The sequence below is a fragment of the Pseudophryne corroboree genome, chromosome 4 (assembly GCF_028390025.1).
Source record: "Pseudophryne corroboree isolate aPseCor3 chromosome 4, aPseCor3.hap2, whole genome shotgun sequence".
In the NCBI taxonomy this organism is placed as follows: Eukaryota; Metazoa; Chordata; class Amphibia; order Anura; family Myobatrachidae; genus Pseudophryne; species Pseudophryne corroboree.
The window spans coordinates 23,472,568-23,486,279 of record NC_086447.1 but is presented as its reverse complement, the minus strand read 5'-3'; the positions used below and the strand labels follow the sequence as shown (position 1 = coordinate 23,486,279).

General features: G+C 36.6%; 7 non-coding genes across 7 annotated transcripts; all 7 read left to right on the top strand.

Annotated features, from left to right (window-relative positions):
• The first annotated feature begins 931 nt into the window (after positions 1–931).
• On the top strand, positions 932–1,003 carry TRNAM-CAU (transfer RNA methionine (anticodon CAU)). Its single transcript has one exon. It is a non-coding gene; the product is annotated as a tRNA-Met (tRNA).
• Positions 1,004–2,099: 1,096 nt separating this feature from the next.
• TRNAM-CAU (transfer RNA methionine (anticodon CAU)) lies at positions 2,100–2,171 on the top strand. The gene has a single exon. It is a non-coding gene; the product is annotated as a tRNA-Met (tRNA).
• A 2,262-nt stretch (positions 2,172–4,433) lies between these two features.
• Positions 4,434–4,505, top strand: TRNAM-CAU (transfer RNA methionine (anticodon CAU)). Its single transcript has one exon. It is a non-coding gene; the product is annotated as a tRNA-Met (tRNA).
• A 2,262-nt stretch (positions 4,506–6,767) lies between these two features.
• Positions 6,768–6,839, top strand: TRNAM-CAU (transfer RNA methionine (anticodon CAU)). Its single transcript has one exon. It is a non-coding gene; the product is annotated as a tRNA-Met (tRNA).
• A 1,095-nt stretch (positions 6,840–7,934) lies between these two features.
• On the top strand, positions 7,935–8,006 carry TRNAM-CAU (transfer RNA methionine (anticodon CAU)). The gene has a single exon. It is a non-coding gene; the product is annotated as a tRNA-Met (tRNA).
• Positions 8,007–9,100: 1,094 nt separating this feature from the next.
• On the top strand, positions 9,101–9,172 carry TRNAM-CAU (transfer RNA methionine (anticodon CAU)). The gene has a single exon. It is a non-coding gene; the product is annotated as a tRNA-Met (tRNA).
• Positions 9,173–12,601: 3,429 nt separating this feature from the next.
• Positions 12,602–12,673, top strand: TRNAM-CAU (transfer RNA methionine (anticodon CAU)). Its single transcript has one exon. It is a non-coding gene; the product is annotated as a tRNA-Met (tRNA).
• Positions 12,674–13,712: the final 1,039 nt, after the last annotated feature.

Here is a 13,712-nt window from a genome sequence, read left to right as displayed (position 1 = left end):
TATTACTGAAATGGTAATTGACAAAAACAAGCTACATTGTCACCAGAAGAGCAATGCAAAATGTACAATTGATATTTCAAAATCATCTTTCCAGCTTGAATTTCAATGATGCATTGGGGCAACGATTTTGTGAGAAACATCTTCACCCTTAAAGAAAGATTTTCTTAACTTCTTACCTGTGTGCTGATTAGATATCACCTGGTTTTCACATTAAACAGATTCCCACTTGAGAAAGCAGCAAGGATGCAGTGAGGTTTATGTTTCCTGGTGTCAACCTGTATAATTTCAGTGGACATTGTAATGAGGATGCATCTTGCTGCCTTTCCAATGAAGCAAGTTTTAATCAGTAATAGGTGAAAAACCATTCCTACAAAGGTGTTAATCAGAGACTTGGCTTTGTGGACACTTTTCAGAGAGAAAATGTGTTAGCATAAAAATAAAGCCATAAAATGGAGAGCTGATTAATCACTCAATTGGATTTCTCTGCCTGCATAATTTTTTTTCTCTGCAACCCCATGCTAAATTGTGCTTTCTGTTTTTTATAAAATGACTTCATCAAATCTGACTCTGATTGCATTAGAGAAGGCCAGGTACCCTACACTATAAGAGGTGGTTTGAAATTTTGACTTGTCTACTTAAAGATCACCAAAATTTGATCACACGGTCAATAACATTCCTGGGTGGGATTGAACCACCAACCTTTAGGTTAACAGCCGAATGCGCTTACCGATTGCACCACAGAGACAGCTTGCAAAAGCATGTACTGACAAAGGCTAAAAAGCATTCATCTAGAAAGTTTCCTAGAAAAAGGTTAAAAAGGCAATAATCTGGAGAGTTTTGCAAGATTTTTCTTCCATTGACCAACGAAGAAACACATTGGTACTTTCACATAATGAGTAAGTACTTCAGGATCTCTGACACTAACATGAGCAGCAGAGTGGCGCAGCGGAAGCGTGCTGGGCCCATAACCCAGAGGTCGATGGATCGAAACCATCCTCTGCTATGTGCACTTATTTTTTGGTTAATTAAATTCTTCCAAAACTGGGATTGATATTTTGACTCTTTTATTTTTACTTAAAGTACAATAACTTTTAACATTTTAATTTGTTTTAATAGTATATTGACAGCATTGTTTTCTTTCAGAAATCCACTTAATTTTCTTTACCCTATTACTGAAATGGTAATTGACAAAAACAAGCTATATTGTCACCAGAAGAGCAATGCAAAATGTACAATTGATATTTCAAAATCATCTTTCCATCTTGAATTTCAATGATGCATTGGGGCAACGATTTTGTGAGAAACATCTTCACCCTTAAAGAAAGATTTTCTTAACTTCTTACCTGTGTGCTGATTAGTTATCACCTGGCTTTCACATTAAACAGATTCCCACTTGAGAAAGCAGCAAGGATGCAGTGAGGTTTATGTTTCCTGGTGTCAACCTGTATTATTTCAGTGGACATTGTAATGAGGATGCATCTTGCTGCCTTTCCAATGAAGCAAGTTTTAATCAGTAATAGGTGAAAAACCATTCCTACAAAGGTGTTAATCAGAGACTTGGCTTTGTGGACACTTTTCAGAGAGCAAATGTGTTAGCATAAAAATAAAGCCATAAAATGGAGAGCTGATTAATCACTCAATTGGATTTCTCTGCCTGCATAATTTTTTTTCTCTGCATCCCCATGCTAAATTGTGCTTCCTGTTTTTTTATAAAATGACTTAATCAAATCTGACTCTGATTGCATCAGAGAAGGCCAGATACCCTACACTATAAGAGGTGGTTTGAAATTTTGACTTGTCTACTTAAAGATCACCAAAATTTGATCACACGGTCAATTACGTCCCTGGGTGGGATTAAACCACTATCCTTTCGGTTAACAGCCGAACGCGCTAACAGATTGCATCACAGAGACAGCTTGCAAAAGCTTGTACTGACAAAGGCTAAAAAGCATTCATCTAGAAAGTTTCCTAGAAAAAGGTTAAAAAGGCAATAATCTGGAGAGTTTTGCAAGATTTTTCTTCTATTGACCAATGAAGAAACACATTGGTACTTTTACATGATGAAGGAGTACTTCAGGATCTCTTAAACTTACATGAGCAGCAGAGTGGCGCAGCGGAAGCGTGCTGGGCCCATAACCCAGAGGTCGATGGATCGAAACCATCCTCTGCTATGTGCACTTATTTTTTTGTTAATTAAATTCTTCCAAAACTGGGATTGATATTTTGACTCTTTTATTTTTACCTAAAGTACAGTAACTTTTAACATTTTAATTTGTTTTAATAGTATATTGACAGCATTGTTTTCTTTCAGAAATCCACTTAATTTTCTTTACCGTATTACTGAAATGGTAATTGACAAAAACAAGCTACATTGTCACCAGAAGAGCAATGCAAAATGTACAATTGATATTTCAAAATCATCTTTCCAGCTTGAATTTCAATGATGCATTGGGGCAACGATTTTGTGAGAAACATCTTCACCCTTAAAGAAAGATTTTCTTAACTTCTTACCTGTGTGCTGATTAGATATCACCTGGTTTTCACATTAAACAGATTCCCACTTGAGAAAGCAGCAAGGATGCAGTTAGGTTTATGTTTCCTGGTGTCAACCTGTATTATTTCAGTGGACATTGTAATGAGGATGCATCTTGCTGCCTTTCCAATGAAGCAAGTTTTAATCAGTAATAGGTGAAAAACCATTCCTACAAAGGTGTTAATCAGAGACTTGGCTTTGTGGACACTTTTCAGAGAGCAAATGTGTTAGCATAAAAATAAAGCCATAAAATGGAGAGCTGATTAATCACTCAATTGGATTTCTCTGCCTGCATAATTTTTTTTCTCTGCAACCCCATGCTAAATTGTGCTTCCTGTTTTTTTATAAAATGACTTCATCAAATCTGACTCTGATTGCATCAGAGAAGGCCAGGTACCCTACACTATAAGAGGTGGTTTGAAATTTTGACTTGTCTACTTAAAGATCACCAAAATTTGATCACACGGTCAATAACATTCCTGGGTGGGATTGAACCACCAGCCTTTAGGTTAACAGCCGAATGCGCTTACCGATTGCGCCACAGAGACAGCTTGCAAAAGCATGTACTGACAAAGGCTAAAAAGCATTCATCTAGAAAGTTTCCTAGAAAAAGGTTAAAAAGGCAATAATCTGGAGAGTTTTGCAAGATTTTTCTTCCATTGACCAATGAAGAAACACATTGGTACTTTCACATGATGAAGGAGTACTTCAGGATCTCTTAAACTTACATGAGCAGCAGAGTGGCGCAGCGGAAGCGTGCTGGGCCCATAACCCAGAGGTCGATGGATTGAAACCATCCTCTGCTATGTGCACTTATTTTTTTGTTAATTAAATTCTTCCAAAACTGGGATTGATATTTTGACTCTTTTATTTTTACCTAAAGTACAGTAACTTTTAACATTTTAATTTGTTTTAATAGTATATTGACAGCATTGTTTTCTTTCAGAAATCCACTTAATTTTCTTTACCCTATTACTGAAATGGTAATTGACAAAAACAAGCTACATTGTTACCAGAAGAGCAATGCAAAATGTACAATTGATATTTCAAAATCATCTTTCCAGCTTGAATTTCAATGATGCATTGGGGCAACGATTTTGTGAGAAACATCTTCACCCTTAAAGAAAGATTTTCTTAACTTCTTACCTGTGTGCTGATTAGATATCACCTGGTTTTCACATTAAACAGATTCCCACTTGAGAAAGCAGCAAGGATGCAGTTAGGTTTATGTTTCCTGGTGTCAACCTGTATTATTTCAGTGGACATTGTAATGAGGATGCATCTTGCTGCCTTTCCAATGAAGCAAGTTTTAATCAGTAATAGGTGAAAAACCATTCCTACAAAGGTGTTAATCAGAGACTTGGCTTTGTGGATACTTTTCAGAGAGCAAATGTGTTAGCATAAAAATAAAGCCATAAAATGGAGAGCTGATTAATCACTCAATTGGATTTCTCTGCCTGCATAATTTTTTTCTCTGCAACCCCATGCTAAATTGTGCTTCCTGTTTTTTATAAAATGACTTAATCAAATCTGACTCTGATTGCATCAGAGAAGGCCAGGTACCCTACACTATAAGAGGTGGTTTGAAATTTTGACTTGTCTACTTAAAGATCACCAAAATTTGATCACACGGTCAATAACATTCCTGGGTGGGATTGAACCACCAACCTTTAGGTTAACAGCCGAATGCGCTTACCGATTGCGCCACAGAGACAGCTTGCAAAAGCATGTACTGACAAAGGCTAAAAAGCATTCATCTAGAAAGTTTCCTAGAAAAAGGTTAAAAAGGCAATAGTCTGGAGAGTTTTGCAAGATTTTTCTTCCATTGACCAACTAAGAAACACATTGGTACTTTCACATAATGAGTGAGTACTTCAGGATCTCTGACACTAACATGAGCAGCAGAGTGGCGCAGCGGAAGCGTGCTGGGCCCATAACCCAGAGGTCGATGGATCGAAACCATCCTCTGCTATGTGCACTTATTTTTTGGTTAATTAAATTCTTCCAAAACTGGGATTGATATTTTGACTCTTTTATTTTTACTTAAAGTACAATAACTTTTAACATTTTAATTTGTTTTAATAGTATATTGACAGCATTGTTTTCTTAAAGAAATCCACTTAATTTTCTTTACTCTATTACTGAAATGGTAATTGACAAAAACAAGCTATATTGTCACCAGAAGAGCAATGCAAAATGTACAATTGATATTTCAAAATCATCTTTCCAGCTTGAATTTCAATGATGCATTGGGGCAACGATTTTGTGAGAAACATCTTCACCCTTAAAGAAAGATTTTCTTAACTTCTTACCTGTGTGCTGATTAGATATCACCTGGTTTTCACATTAAACAGATTCCCACTTGAGAAAGCAGCAAGGATGCAGTGAGGTTTATGTTTCCTGGTGTCAACCTGTATTATTTCAGTGGACATTGTAATGAGGATGCATCTTGCTGCCTTTCCAATGAAGCAAGTTTTAATCAGTAATAGGTGAAAAACCATTCCTACAAAGGTGTTAATCAGAGACTTGGCTTTGTGGACACTTTTCAGAGAGCAAATGTGTTAGCATAAAAATAAAGCCATAAAATGGAGAGCTGATTAATCACTCAATTGGATTTCTCTGCCTGCATAATTTTTTTTCTCTGCAACCCCATGCTAAATTGTGCTTCCTGTTTTTTATAAAATGACTTAATCAAATCTGACTCTGGTTGCATCAGAGAAGGCCAGATACCCTACACTATAAGAGGTGGTTTGAAATTTTGACTTGTCTACTTAAAGATCACCAAAATTTGATCACACGGTCAATAACATTCCTGGGTGGGATTGAACCACCAACCTTTAGGTTAACAGCCGAACGCGCTAACAGATTGCACCACAGAGACAGCTTGCAAAAGCTTGTACTGACAAAGGCTAAAAAGCATTCATCTAGAAAGTTTCCTAGAAAAAGGTTAAAAAGGCAATAATCTGGAGAGTTTTGCAAGATTTTTCTTCCATTGACCAACGAAGAAACACATTGGTACTTTCACATAATGAGTAAGTACTTCAGGATCTCTGACACTAACATGAGCAGCACAGTGGCGCAGCGGAAGCGTGCTGGGCCCATAACCCAGAGGTCGATGGATCGAAACCATCCTCTGCTATGTGCACTTATTTTTTGGTTAATTAAATTCTTCCAAAACTGGGATTGATATTTTGACTCTTTTATTTTTACTTAAAGTACAATAACTTTTAACATTTTAATTTGTTTTAATAGTATATTGACAGCATTGTTTTCTTTCAGAAATCCACTTAATTTTCTTTACCCTATTACTGAAATGGTAATTGACAAAAACAAGCTATATTGTCACCAGAAGAGCAATGCAAAATGTACAATTGATATTTCAAAATCATCTTTCCATCTTGAATTTCAATGATGCATTGGGGCAACGATTTTGTGAGAAACATCTTCACCCTTAAAGAAAGATTTTCTTAACTTCTTACCTGTGTGCTGATTAGATATCACCTGGCTTTCACATTAAACAGATTCCCACTTGAGAAAGCAGCAAGGATGCAGTGAGGTTTATGTTTCCTGGTGTCAACCTGTATTATTTCAGTGGACATTGTAATGAGGATGCATCTTGCTGCCTTTCCAATGAAGCAAGTTTTAATCAGTAATAGGTGAAAAACCATTCCTACAAAGGTGTTAATCAGAGACTTGGCTTTGTGGACACTTTTCAGAGAGCAAATGTGTTAGCATAAAAATAAAGCCATAAAATGGAGAGCTGATTAATCACTCAATTGGATTTCTCTGCCTGCATAATTTTTTTTCTCTGCATCCCCATGCTAAATTGTGCTTCCTGTTTTTTATAAAATGACTTAATCAAATCTGACTCTGATTGCATCAGAGAAGGCCAGATACCCTACACTATAAGAGGTGGTTTGAAATTTTGACTTGTCTACTTAAAGATCACCAAAATTTGATCACACGGTCAATTACGTCCCTGGGTGGGATTAAACCACCAACCTTTCGGTTAACAGCCGAACGCGCTAACAGATTGCACCACAGAGACAGCTTGCAAAAGCTTGTACTGACAAAGGCTAAAAAGCATTCATCTAGAAAGTTTCCTAGAAAAAGGTTAAAAAGGCAATAATCTGGAGAGTTTTGCAAGATTTTTCTTCCATTGACCAATGAAGAAACACATTGGTACTTTCACATGATGAAGGAGTACTTCAGGATCTCTTAAACTTACATGAGCAGCAGAGTGGCGCAGCGGAAGCGTGCTGGGCCCATAACCCAGAGGTCGATGGATCGAAACCATCCTCTGCTATGTGCACTTATTTTTTTGTTAATTAAATTCTTCCAAAACTGGGATTGATATTTTGACTCTTTTATTTTTACCTAAAGTACAGTAACTTTTAACATTTTAATTTGTTTTAATAGTATATTGACAGCATTGTTTTCTTTCAGAAATCCACTTAATTTTCTTTACCGTATTACTGAAATGGTAATTGACAAAAACAAGCTACATTGTCACCAGAAGAGCAATGCAAAATGTACAATTGATATTTCAAAATCATCTTTCCAGCTTGAATTTCAATGATGCATTGGGGCAACGATTTTGTGAGAAACATCTTCACCCTTAAAGAAAGATTTTCTTAACTTCTTACCTGTGTGCTGATTAGATATCACCTGGTTTTCACATTAAACAGATTCCCACTTGAGAAAGCAGCAAGGATGCAGTTAGGTTTATGTTTCCTGGTGTCAACCTGTATTATTTCAGTGGACATTGTAATGAGGATGCATCTTGCTGCCTTTCCAATGAAGCAAGTTTTAATCAGTAATAGGTGAAAAACCATTCCTACAAAGGTGTTAATCAGAGACTTGGCTTTGTGGACACTTTTCAGAGAGCAAATGTGTTAGCATAAAAATAAAGCCATAAAATGGAGAGCTGATTAATCACTCAATTGGATTTCTCTGCCTGCATAATTTTTTTTCTCTGCAACCCCATGCTAAATTGTGCTTCCTGTTTTTTATAAAATGACTTCATCAAATCTGACTCTGATTGCATCAGAGAAGGCCAGGTACCCTACACTATAAGAGGTGGTTTGAAATTTTGACTTGTCTACTTAAAGATCACCAAAATTTGATCACACGGTCAATAACATTCCTGGGTGGGATTGAACCACCAGCCTTTAGGTTAACAGCCGAATGCGCTTACCGATTGCGCCACAGAGACAGCTTGCAAAAGCATGTACTGACAAAGGCTAAAAAGCATTCATCTAGAAAGTTTCCTAGAAAAAGGTTAAAAAGGCAATAATCTGGAGAGTTTTGCAAGATTTTTCTTCCATTGACCAATGAAGAAACACATTGGTACTTTCACATGATGAAGGAGTACTTCAGGATCTCTTAAACTTACATGAGCAGCAGAGTGGCGCAGCGGAAGCGTGCTGGGCCCATAACCCAGAGGTCGATGGATCGAAACCATCCTCTGCTATGTGCACTTATTTTTTTGTTAATTAAATTCTTCCAAAACTGGGATTGATATTTTGACTCTTTTATTTTTACCTAAAGTACAGTAACTTTTAACATTTTAATTTGTTTTAATAGTATATTGACAGCATTGTTTTCTTTCAGAAATCCACTTAATTTTCTTTACCCTATTACTGAAATGGTAATTGACAAAAACAAGCTACATTGTCACCAGAAGAGCAATGCAAAATGTACAATTGATATTTCAAAATCATCTTTCCAGCTTGAATTTCAATGATGCATTGGGGCAACGATTTTGTGAGAAACATCTTCACCCTTAAAGAAAGATTTTCTTAACTTCTTACCTGTGTGCTGATTAGATATCACCTGGTTTTCACATTAAACAGATTCCCACTTGAGAAAGCAGCAAGGATGCAGTTAGGTTTATGTTTCCTGGTGTCAACCTGTATTATTTCAGTGGACATTGTAATGAGGATGCATCTTGCTGCCTTTCCAATGAAGCAAGTTTTAATCAGTAATAGGTGAAAAACCATTCCTACAAAGGTGTTAATCAGAGACTTGGCTTTGTGGACACTTTTCAGAGAGCAAATGTGTTAGCATAAAAATAAAGCCATAAAATGGAGAGCTGATTAATCACTCAATTGGATTTCTCTGCCTGCATAATTTTTTTCTCTGCAACCCCATGCTAAATTGTGCTTCCTGTTTTTTATAAAATGACTTCATCAAATCTGACTCTGATTGCATCAGAGAAGGCCAGGTACCCTACACTATAAGAGGTGGTTTGAAATTTTGACTTGTCTACTTAAAGATCACCAAAATTTGATCACACGGTCAATAACATTCCTGGGTGGGATTGAACCACCAACCTTTAGGTTAACAGTCGAATGCGCTTACCGATTGCGCCACAGAGACAGCTTGCAAAAGCATGTACTGACAAAGGCTAAAAAGCATTCATCTAGAAAGTTTCCTAGAAAAAGGTTAAAAAGGCAATAGTCTGGAGAGTTTTGCAAGATTTTTCTTCCATTGACCAACGAAGAAACACATTGGTACTTTCACATAATGAGTGAGTACTTCAGGATCTCTGACACTAACATGAGCAGCAGAGTGGCGCAGCGGAAGCGTGCTGGGCCCATAACCCAGAGGTCGATGGATCGAAACCATCCTCTGCTATGTGCACTTATTTTTTGGTTAATTAAATTCTTCCAAAACTGGGATTGATATTTTGACTCTTTTATTTTTACTTAAAGTACAATAACTTTTAACATTTTAATTTGTTTTAATAGTATATTGACAGCATTGTTTTCTTTCAGAAATCCACTTAATTTTCTTTACTCTATTACTGAAATGGTAATTGACAAAAACAAGCTATATTGTCACCAGAAGAGCAATGCAAAATGTACAATTGATATTTCAAAATCATCTTTCCAGCTTGAATTTCAATGATGCATTGGGGCAACGATTTTGTGAGAAACATCTTCACCCTTAAAGAAAGATTTTCTTAACTTCTTACCTGTGTGCTGATTAGATATCACCTGGTTTTCACATTAAACAGATTCCCACTTGAGAAAGCAGCAAGGATGCAGTGAGGTTTATGTTTCCTGGTGTCAACCTGTATTATTTCAGTGGACATTGTAATGAGGATGCATCTTGCTGCCTTTCCAATGAAGCAAGTTTTAATCAGTAATAGGTGAAAAACCATTCCTACAAAGGTGTTAATCAGAGACTTGGCTTTGTGGACACTTTTCAGAGAGCAAATGTGTTAGCATAAAAATAAAGCCATAAAATGGAGAGCTGATTAATCACTCAATTGGATTTCTCTGCCTGCATAATTTTTTTTCTCTGCAACCCCATGCTAATTTGTGCTTCCTGTTTTTTATAAAATGACTTAATCAAATCTGACTCTGGTTGCATCAGAGAAGGCCAGATACCCTACACTATAAGAGGTGGTTTGAAATTTTGACTTGTCTACTTAAAGATCACCAAAATTTGATCACACGGTCAATAACATTCCTGGGTGGGATTGAACCACCAACCTTTAGGTTAACAGCCGAACGCGCTAACAGATTGCACCACAGAGACAGCTTGCAAAAGCTTGTACTGACAAAGGCTAAAAATCATTCATCTAGAAAGTTTCCTAGAAAAAGGTTAAAAAGGCAATAATCTGGAGAGTTTTGCAAGATTTTTCTTCCATTGACCAACGAAGAAACACATTGGTACTTTCACATAATGAGTAAGTACTTCAGGATCTCTGACACTAACATGAGCAGCACAGTGGCGCAGCGGAAGCGTGCTGGGCCCATAACCCAGAGGTCGATGGATCGAAACCATCCTCTGCTATGTGCACTTATTTTTTGGTTAATTAAATTCTTCCAAAACTGGGATTGATATTTTGACTCTTTTATTTTTACTTAAAGTACAATAACTTTTAACATTTTAATTTGTTTTAATAGTATATTGACAGCATTGTTTTCTTTCAGAAATCCACTTAATTTTCTTTACCCTATTACTGAAATGGTAATTGACAAAAACAAGCTATATTGTCACCAGAAGAGCAATGCAAAATGTACAATTGATATTTCAAAATCATCTTTCCATCTTGAATTTCAATGATGCATTGGGGCAACGATTTTGTGAGAAACATCTTCACCCTTAAAGAAAGATTTTCTTAACTTCTTACCTGTGTGCTGATTAGATATCACCTGGCTTTCACATTAAACAGATTACCACTTGAGAAAGCAGCAAGGATGCAGTGAGGTTTATGTTTCCTGGTGTCAACCTGTATTATTTCAGTGGACATTGTAATGAGGATGCATCTTGCTGCCTTTCCAATGAAGCAAGTTTTAATCAGTAATAGGTGAAAAACCATTCCTACAAAGGTGTTAATCAGAGACTTGGCTTTGTGGACACTTTTCAGAGAGCAAATGTGTTAGCATAAAAATAAAGCCATAAAATGGAGAGCTGATTAATCACTCAATTGGATTTCTCTGCCTGCATAATTTTTTTTCTCTGCATCCCCATGCTAAATTGTGCTTCCTGTTTTTTATAAAATGACTTAATCAAATCTGACTCTGATTGCATCAGAGAAGGCCAGATACCCTACACTATAAGAGGTGGTTTGAAATTTTGACTTGTCTACTTAAAGATCACCAAAATTTGATCACACGGTCAATTACGTCCCTGGGTGGGATTAAACCACCAACCTTTCGGTTAACAGCCGAACGCGCTAACAGATTGCACCACAGAGACAGCTTGCAAAAGCTTGTACTGACAAAGGCTAAAAAGCATTCATCTAGAAAGTTTCCTAGAAAAAGGTTAAAAAGGCAATAATCTGGAGAGTTTTGCAAGATTTTTCTTCCATTGACCAATGAAGAAACACATTGGTACTTTCACATGATGAAGGAGTACTTCAGGATCTCTTAAACTTACATGAGCAGCAGAGTGGCGCAGCGGAAGCGTGCTGGGCCCATAACCCAGAGGTCGATGGATTGAAACCATCCTCTGCTATGTGTACTTATTTTTTTGTTAATTAAATTCTTCCAAAACTGGGATTGATATTTTGACTCTTTTATTTTTACCTAAAGTACAATAACTTTTAACATTTTAATTTGTTTTAATAGCATATTGACAGCATTGTTTTCTTTCAGAAATCCACTTAATTTTCTTTACCCTATTACTGAAATGGTAATTGACAAAAACAAGCTACATTGTCACCAGAAGAGCAATGCAAAATGTACAATTGATATTTCAAAATCATCTTTCCAGCTTGAATTTCAATGATGCATTGGGGCAACGATTTTGTGAGAAACATCTTCACCCTTAAAGAAAGATTTTCTTAACTTCTTACCTGTGTGCTGATTAGATATCACCTGGTTTTCACATTAAACAGATTCCCACTTGAGAAAGCAGCAAGGATGCAGTGAGGTTTATGTTTCCTGGTGTCAACCTGTATTATTTCAGTGGACATTGTAATGAGGATGCATCTTGCTGCCTTTCCAATGAAGCAAGTTTTAATCAGTAATAGGTGAAAAACCATTCCTACAAAGGTGTTAATCAGAGACTTGGCTTTGTGGACACTTTTCAGAGAGCAAATGTGTTAGCATAAAAATAAAGCCATAAAATGGAGAGCTGATTAATCACTCAATTGGATTTCTCTGCCTGCATAATTTTTTTTCTCTGCAACCCCATGCTAAATTGTGCTTTCTGTTTTTTATAAAATGACTTCATCAAATCTGACTCTGATTGCATCAGAGAAGGTCAGATACCCTACACTATAAGAGGTGGTTTGAAATTTTGACTTGTCTACTAAAAGATCACCAAAATTTGATCACACGGTCAATAACATCCCTGGGTGGGATTGAACCACCAACCTTTAGGTTAACAGCCGAATGCGCTTACCGATTGCACCACAGAGACAGCTTGCAAAAGCATGTACTGACAAAGGCTAAAAAGCATTCATCTAGAAAGTTTCCTAGAAAAAGGTTAAAAAGGCAATAATCTGGAGAGTTTTGCAAGATTTTTCTTCCATTGACCAACGAAGAAACACATTGGTACTTTCACATAATGAGTAAGTACTTCAGGATCTCTGACACTAACATGAGCAGCAGAGTGGCGTAGCGGAAGCGTGCTGGGCCCATAACCCAGAGGTCGATGGATCGAAACCATCCTCTGCTATGTGCACTTATTTTTTGGTTAATTAAATTCTTCCAAAACTGGGATTGATATTTTGACTCTTTTATTTTTACTTAAAGTACAATAACTTTTAACATTTTAATTTGTTTTAATAGTATATTGACAGCATTGTTTTCTTTCAGAAATCCACTTAATTTTCTTTACCCTATTACTGAAATGGTAATTGACAAAAACAAGCTATATTGTCACCAGAAGAGCAATGCAAAATGTACAATTGATATTTCAAAATCATCTTTCCATCTTGAATTTCAATGATGCATTGGGGCAACGATTTTGTGAGAAACATCTTCACCCTTAAAGAAAGATTTTCTTAACTTCTTACCTGTGTGCTGATTAGATATCACCTGGCTTTCACATTAAACAGATTCCCACTTGAGAAAGCAGCAAGGATGCAGTGAGGTTTATGTTTCCTGGTGTCAACCTGTATTATTTCAGTGGACATTGTAATGAGGATGCATCTTGCTGCCTTTCCAATGAAGCAAGTTTTAATCAGTAATAGGTGAAAAACCATTCCTACAAAGGTGTTAATCAGAGACTTGGCTTTGTGGACACTTTTCAGAGAGCAAATGTGTTAGCATAAAAATAAAGCCATAAAATGGAGAGCTGATTAATCACTCAATTGGATTTCTCTGCCTGCATAATTTTTTTTTCTCTGCATCCCCATGCTAAATTGTGCTTCCTGTTTTTTATAAAATGACTTAATCAAATCTGACTCTGATTGCATCAGAGAAGGCCAGATACCCTACACTATAAGAGGTGGTTTGAAATTTTGACTTGTCTACTTAAAGATCACCAAAATTTGATCACACGGTCAATAACGTCCCTGGGTGGGATTAAACCACCATCCTTTCGGTTAACAGCTGAACGCGCTAACAGATTGCATCACAGAGACAGCTTGCAAAAGCTTGTACTGACAAAGGCTAAAAAGCATTCATCTAGAAAGTTTCCTAGAAAAAGGTTAAAAAGGCAATAATCTGGAGAGTTTTGCAAGATTTTTCTTCCATTGACCAATGAAGAAACA